The 8,439-nt window shown below is 35.2% G+C and overlaps 1 protein-coding gene across 1 annotated transcript in view; it reads right to left on the reverse strand.

The window, feature by feature from the left end:
* Positions 1–6,335, reverse strand: part of LOC145249031 (uncharacterized) — a 58,652-nt gene extending 52,317 nt beyond the window's left edge. Inside the window, exons 1-2 of the mRNA XM_080110889.1 lie at positions 5,886–6,335; positions 5,783–5,843 (exon numbers count right to left, since the gene is read on the reverse strand). The gene's annotated coding sequence lies outside the window, so the exon portion shown is untranslated. The remainder of the gene's footprint in view (positions 1–5,782; positions 5,844–5,885) is intronic.
* Positions 6,336–8,439: the final 2,104 nt, after the last annotated feature.

The raw sequence follows: 8,439 nt of genomic DNA on the forward strand, positions 1-8,439 counted from the left end.
AAAGGAAGAAGACCAAGAAGGACTCCATTGCACACCGGAAAACACCTTGCAGCACGTCTAAAGTTTGCTAGGACCCATGTGAATTCTCCAGAGTCCGTTTTCCCAAGTATTTTGTGGACTGACGAAACAAAAATTGAATTGTTTGGCCATATGGATGCTTCTTACGTTTGGAGGAAGAAAGGAGAAGCTTACAACCCAAAGAACACCATACCCACGGTGAAACATGGTGGTGGTAGCCTAATGTTTTGGGGCTCCTTTTCGGCTAGTGGTCAAGGTAGTTTGGTCAAGATAGTTGGAACCATGAAGAAGGAGCAATATTTGGAGATACTCCAGAAAAACATTAGACAGGATGCGGAGAAGCTCCATTTAGGACCAAACTGGGTCCTTCAACAGGATAATGATCCAAAACATACTGCCAAAATAGTCAAGAAATAGTTTGAGGATAATCAAATTAATGTTTTGGAATGGCCTAGCCAGAGTCCCGACCTGAACCCTATCGAAAACCTCTGGCACATAATGAAAACTGAGGTTAAAAAGCGGAAACCTAGAAATTTGAGGGAGTTGGAGAACTACTGCATTGAAGAATGGTCAAAAATCATTGTTGATGCTTGTAAAAACCTTGTTGATAAATATCCCAAACGGTTACAGGCACTTATTAAGAATAAAGGGCATGCTATTGACTATTAGTAAGAGAGGTATGAATAATTTTGAACTAGTGTCATTATTGTTTTTCTTTGTATAATGTTTCAAACTTACATAATTTATTTATTTGTTGAGTTTAAATTAAATGTTTATGCTTGATTTATTGTTTGAAATCCCTTTAATGTTGTCTACCTTCTGGTTTGAGCAATATTCTTATAGAAATCTCAAAGATCCGAGGGGTATGAATAATATCGGGCACAAGTGTGACAAAAAACTAGATTCCAAAATTTATGATGTTGACCATCTTATAATTTATTCCTTTAATTTAAATTAATTAATTTAAGCGCAAAATCAATCACTTAATTATTATATCAATCAGTGAATCTATTATGCCCTTAACTCATCAGAAGAAATAGCAACAATCAATCCGTCAAAATATTAATACAATTCAATAAGAATGGTAAAATATGGATAAAATTCAAAATTGTGTAATGGAAACATATTAAAGGTATTTGTAGCTTCTCTTTCAATTTTCGGATTTTAATCATGTCAAATCACACTTCATTTCCTTTTGACGGATTGGTTGTTGCTATTTCTTCTGATGAGTTAAGAGCATAATAGATTCACTGATTGATATAATTATTAAGTGATTGATTTTGCACTACGAAACATACTTTCAACTGAATTAAAGGAATAAATTATCGTCTTCTTGAACATTGATCTCGAACGTCATCTAGGTCTCTAACGTGATCGTTCCCTCGGATGTGCTCTCAAATACCATCCAGGTCTCTAACGCAAGCATCTTCCCAAAAGTGAACTCTTCTTTTCATAGTCGTCTTTTTCCGTACCATGACGTCATTTCTCGCATATAGCTGTCCGCGCTATGTGACACTTCACAAAAACATAACTTTTATACCGCAATTTATATCAATTGTTGGTGTAGTTCTTAACAATATACCAAATATCCCAAATATGCTACCGTACGCAAAGAAAGTGCGAGGGACAGCGCCGCAATATTGCTTTTCTGTCAAACGCAGCCTTCAAAAAAAGACGGACAAAACTTCTTGTCGGCTAAAAGTCAGTTTACGTTGATTGGTCAAGGAGAATTGCCTTGACCAATCAAATTAGAACGTTTAAAAACTCAAGGGAGCTAATTCATCATCGTTATACACAAAGGGTGATATATTAAAATGTGGGGGTGCATATTATGAACCGTATCTCAGTGTACACACACACACACACACACACACACACACACACATATATATATAAGTAAAAAAATGGCGCAATATTAAAGTTATTTGCAGCTTCTCTTCAAATTTTCGGATTTTAATCATGTCAAATCCCACTTCATTTCCTTTTGACGGATTGATTGTTGCTATTTCTTCTGATGAGTTAAGGGCATAATAGATTCACTAATTGATATAATTATTAAGTGATTGATTTTGCACTACGAAACAGATACTGTCAAGAATTGTAAAAGTCAACTGAATTAAAGGAATAAATTATAAGATCGTCTACATTATGAATTTTGGAATATAGTTTTTTATCATTTATTCTGTCTGTCTGTCTGTTTGTCTCCATATTTTCAAACTCCATCTCCTCCAAAACTAAAAGTCGCAAAGCGGCGATAGAGGCCTGAAATGATTGGAATTTTTACGGGCCATTTATTTATGTGTCTTTAACCAGTTAAAACAATTTTAAGGGGCCAAAAATGGGTCAAAATTTAAAAAAATCGTTGTACATTTTGTACATTCATCTTAGTTTCTTTTTTGATTTTTAATTTTCAGTCATCTAATATACGTGTCATGACCGTACAGTGGTAACATCACCAGCTTTGAATACTACGGTTTAGCTTTCGATTCTAGCTGATGGCACCCAAATATTTATTTTTTACTTTGGAAATCACGGCTCTATAATAATATATACGAAATCTGGACAGATTAAAATATCATATTTAAGCGTATTTTACGACTTGGCAAAGCCGGGCGCCACCGCCCCCCAGCTAGTATATATATATATATATATATATATATATATATATATATATATATATATATATACAAATGTGTGTGTGTATGCGTGTGTACGTGTGTATATCCGTGTGGTGTAAAAGGTATATTTCTTCATTGAAACTATCCTTTATCCTTTGCGGCTTGATTGGTTGACTACTCAATAAGGATCATTGATTCCCTGCTCGATTGGCCTTGGACACAATCTTTCCACGTGAAGAGTTTCGTAGCATAGGGCAGCCATTTTAAAATAAACGGGCCGCGTGAAACGGGTTTTGTCGGCCATTTTGTATAGCGTTTGAGAATTTGCGACAAAACGAAACGAAAAGAGATATTTAAATTCAAAGCAACATTATGAAAAGGAAAGAAGAATTAATATTCTCTGCCCCCCCAACTTCAATTCACTATACAATATTCACAGCAAGAACTCGACTTGCTACCGACACAGCAAAGAGCTCTTTACTTCCTTGTTGTATCTAAAATCTAAGCAACTGCCCAACTGTGAACCACGTTACTTTGGTAATGTTTCTCAGCAGACTATAACATGATTGTTGAAATAGCTTGTTCTCCGTTAACTGTGATATGCCTCTCGTCCTGTATGAGGTTCACACTCCCAGTCTTTATTTTCTTCCATTGAGAAGGGTTACATTTATTGGTAATTGCCTGCGACCCCCTTACCAGGAATGCTGACGGGACAGCCCAGACGTTTTTTTCAGGCTAGAGTACTCTGCCTCTAGGGGTGATGGCTTTTCAAATGTGACTTTCCGACTCTTGTGCCACAAATGTGGAACGCATTACTTGGGTAATGCTTCCTGGCAGACTATAACATTTTTGCATACAATATATTTCAATCATTTACACTACTATTCTATCATCCCTTAATCGCACCGATATCGGTCGAAACTTATGGAGAACCAGCAGGACCCGTGTCCCGGCGTTGCCCGCGTGGAATACAAAAGAATAATTTTACTATATAGAAAAAATATCCACCGAAACTTAGACACCAAACTAACGATATCAAACGATTATACAGCAATTTATGTTAAAAAGAGGCTAATGCAATCTTCTTAGAGAAATGCTTACAAGCGCTATATCCAGCAATTATAAATACTATTTAGATAAAAGATTAACATCTAAGTGAAGATACTAAAAGATTATACGGCAAATAAGGATTATAGACTAAAAGAACGTAAACTAATCTACTTAGAGACATGCTTAGAAGGGTTTTATCAGATAAATCTGATAAAAAAAAACTTTCATTAAATAGGATAGTGTGCGTGTTATTTATTTTTAGTGTCACGCTCATCCGAGTGACTGTCGTTATGGACATCCATTTTCTTGTAATCAATGATTTTACCAAGAATTCTTCATAAGTTTTGGTTTCGGTTTCGATTATACCCAATGGCACTTAAGTCATCTACGTTTACTTTCCACAGAAGAAACCAGTATTTGAGGACTAGTTTCTTCTGTAGAAAGCAATCATTTATTAAGTCCCCCGACGAGGACTTGTAGTTTTCAGCGAAAATATGTCCGAAACATTAGCATGTCCAGTGTCGCGACCATGGATATTTGTTTATATTAATAAAAATATATGTTGCTCTTTTTTATTGAGCACTCTTAATAACCTCGCTAAATTCGTTAGTTAAATTTAGCCATTCATTAGTTCATTATTTATCACTCTTGCTTACTACTATATATATATATATATATATATATATAGTTTCATATGCATATATATATATATATATATAGTTTCATATGTATACACGCATACAAACACGTGCGTGTATATATATAATACAACTATGTTATGATATATATATAGATATTGATAACATAGTTGTATTATGTATATATACACACATACGTGTGTATGCGTGTATACATATGAAACTCTCTCTCCCTCTCCCTCTCTGTATATATATATATATATATATATATATATATATATATATATACTAGCATGGGTGCCCGGCGTTGCCCGGGTGTTTAGAGGTGTATGCTGAGCAAAAAAAAAGGGGGTAATTTTTTAAACTTTGACCCCTATTATGACCCCTGAAAATTTATTGTTTTGGCCTCAAATCAAGTTATTACGTTAGATCCATGTCCACGGAACCTATATCTAAAATTTCAAGGGTGTAGACCCAAAATTGTCGGAGGAGTTTGGTAGAGTTCTTAAAGGTCAAATCGTTGAAATTTGACCCCTTAACAGCCAAATTTCTGGCTGACACCCGTCACATCGATTTTCCCAAATCTCAGTACCCGGTATTTCAAATTTCGAGTCTATAGACTAAAAATTGACAGAGTTATTGCGTAGGGAAATGTACACAGACAGACAGACACACAGACAGACAGACAGACACGTTCACTTATATATATATATATATATATATATATATATATATATATATATATATATATATATATATATATACTATTGAGTTTCGATCCCGACTTAAAGCATTTGTTTGTATAGCCGCACTGATGAGGTTTTGCTGTTTAAAGCTCATCAGTGCGGCTATACAAGCAAATGCCTTAAGTCGGGATCGAAACTCAATAGTACAGCCTACAATATGCGCCTCTACCCTTCCAATCGCTGTGTAACCGCTTTTGTTTATACACAAATACCTCGAAATGCACGATACCCCCCATTTGTTTTGTTTTTGCCAATGGGGGAAAAAGATAAACCTTTTTTTTTTTTTTTTTTTATAATAGAGTCGCCACTAATCAAAGCCTGAAGGCCGGTCGAGAATAAGGATTAATAAATGTAATGTTGATAGTATAGTAATTGTTTACGGTTTAAATTGGGTAGAATGTAAATATATATGAGGACGGCTCAACAAGAACTTGTTCGCATTGGACTTGAAGACTACCATATTTTAGTCAGCTGGGAAGAAGGCTGGTGGTTCAGTGTTCCACAGTCAGGCAGTTCTAAGAAAGAAGCTTTGTTTAGAGAATCCGCGTTTAGAATTAGACACGGATAGAGAATGAGGGAATTGTTGATAGTGGTTGTAGCTAGTCGAGTGTTTTTGTGAAAAATTTGGCATAAAATAAGTCAATAAATATTTTTAAAATCATTACATCATAAAATAAGTCAATAAAAAAAAAGAACAAAATGGTCTACTCACCAAATCTCTTTAAATATCAAAGGTAAAAACTTGGAAGAACAGTTCTTGTCTTGTTGCTGTTTATATATATATATATATATATATATATATATATATATATATATATATATATATAGGTATGTATGTGTATGTGTGTGCGTGTGTGTTTATGTATATATCACTTTTATGTATACGTGTATGTTCATATAAGTGTATATCTATTTTGATGCAGAAATGTTTTGCTTTAAAGCGTTCAAGTTGGTCAATTGCCGTTGGAAATTGCGTTTCTCTTTTGGCGACAATCTGCTCTTTAATCTGTGAAGCTGTTCGTGGACAAGTTAAATAGATAAATAAATATGTATATGTATATATATATATATTTTTTAGAAGTCATATAAAGCAAAAATTAAAAATTAAAAATTTTCGTTCGGGGTAGTAAAACGCGGCATGAGGTTTTGCCGTAGTTAGGGTTGGGACGTTCGTCCTCCAAACACGACTTGCGAGACGGACACAGTTTCGCTAAATGATCCGTCTTTTTTTTTTCGTTCTCCCGCCGGCCACAAGACGAAACGCGCCTTTGCAGCTGATGACACGCGGAAGCGCGTCAAGATCGCTCAAGTACGGATGAGAAGTACAGGCCGCTCCCTCTAAACGCTCTTTCATCACCCTCTCTCTCTCTCGCTTTCTCTCTCTCTCTCTCTCTCTCTCTATATATATATATATATATATATATATATATATATATTTCTCTCTCTCTCTCTCTCTCTCTCTCTCTCTCTCTCTCTCTCTCTATATATATATATATATATATATATATATATATATATATATATATATATATATTTCTCTCTCTCTTCTCTCTCTCTCTTCTCTCTCTCTCTTTTGTCCCCTCTTCTTTTTCATACATACGCACATTTTCCATATTTGCGTAACGCTCTTTCTCTCAGCCTTTTTTCACGCCCCTCCCCACGATGAACGTTTTTGTGTATGTCCTCCTCCTCCTTCCCCTCTTCTCCAGCACCTGCAGGCAAGTGCACGGTGTTCAACAAAATTATGAAAGTACGTAGGCGGGGTCAGAGGAACGAGACACTTTTTTTTTCTTTCTTTTTTATCAATCGATTATTATTATTATTATTATTATTATTATTATTATTATTATTATTATTATTATTATTAGTAGTAGTAGTAGTAGTAGTAGTATATAATATGACCTCCAGTGCTAAGTTGTCATATTTGTGGCCTAATCTGCAAAGTGCATAAATATCTCCACTACAAAATCTGTAAAAACTTGAATATCCCATGTAGTAGCAAATCTTGGGAACATGTTTACCAGAAAGAACAGTTGGAAATAAGTCATGCACCATCCACTTTGACTAAGAAATTCCTACAGCTACATACCTAGAAAATGGGGGCTATTAAGCCTGACATAGTGATATGGAACAAGAGGGAGAAAGTGGCAACCCTAGTTGAAGTAAGCACCAAGGACTTATGCACGACATAAAAAGAAACTGAAATCTTAAGAAGATATCAATCATGCCAGTCATTATATGATCAACCGGATTAATGAAAAAGAATTTCAAAAACTATCTGGCGAATATTCCCGGTGAACCAAGTGCAAAAGAAATACAAACAATAGCACTTAAAGGGACGGTTAGAATCTTAAAAAGATCTCTCGGTTGGAGTAACTAAACTAATGGGAGAATGATTGGCATCCGGTAGAATGCCCCACCCCCAGGAAAAACAAAGTGATAAGAAAATTGAAATTAGTGTCCTCAAGAAACAACCTTAGTGGAAGTCAGTGTCTCCAATGATGCTTTGTAAAACAGAGTGAAGAGGGATAAGATAACGAAATACCAATGTCTTATCTGCGACGTGAAGAGAAACTGGAATCTTGGGATGATCGCCATCATTCCAGTTATTATAGGATCAACTAGACTCATGAAAAAGAATTAATAGAAAATCTACCAACCAAATATACCAAATGATCCAAGTGCAAAAAAGATACAAACAAGTTCACTTTAAAGGACGGTTACAATCTTAAGATTTCTTAGTTGGAATGATAGCGGATGAATGTCTAGCATCCGGTAGGATGCACGATTTCCAGTGAGAACAAAATAATAAGAAAATTAAAAAAAGAAAAGGATTAAACACCTTTAAGGAAAGATTTTTCTCACATACATGAGTGTTCATGTAAGACGGATGCTAGGTTAAAGAGACACCTGCGTGCACAGAGCCGTTAACTGAACAGGTGACTAACTCCTGTAAATAAAAAAAACAATTATCACGTTTGGGAGATGCTCCGACAAACTATAAACCCTTGTATCCCCTCGACGTAAATATCCCCCGACAAACCCGACAAGCAGCAAAGTCCCACCTCTACATAGTAGAAATCCACAGATGTCAGAAAACCTTCTAATCTCATAGTTTCTTCAGAACTGCTGGACTTTAGAATTCCATTCCAGGTTCCTGCTTCCCCAACTGTGCTGACATGCAGAAGTTCAAGTATAATGTAAACAGACATCTTGCTGCTCAACTCCCTACATGGTATCCCTGCAACTTACGTCCCTGATAGTAGCCCCTTAAGGGGCAATGTGCTTTGTTTGGGGTGAAAATGCAATATATATATATATATATATATATATATATATATATATATATATATATATATATATATATAT

Source organism: Euprymna scolopes, chromosome 27 (assembly GCF_053919585.1).
Source record: "Euprymna scolopes isolate OS-2025 chromosome 27, ASM5391958v1, whole genome shotgun sequence".
NCBI classification, from domain to species: Eukaryota; Metazoa; Mollusca; class Cephalopoda; order Sepiida; family Sepiolidae; genus Euprymna; species Euprymna scolopes.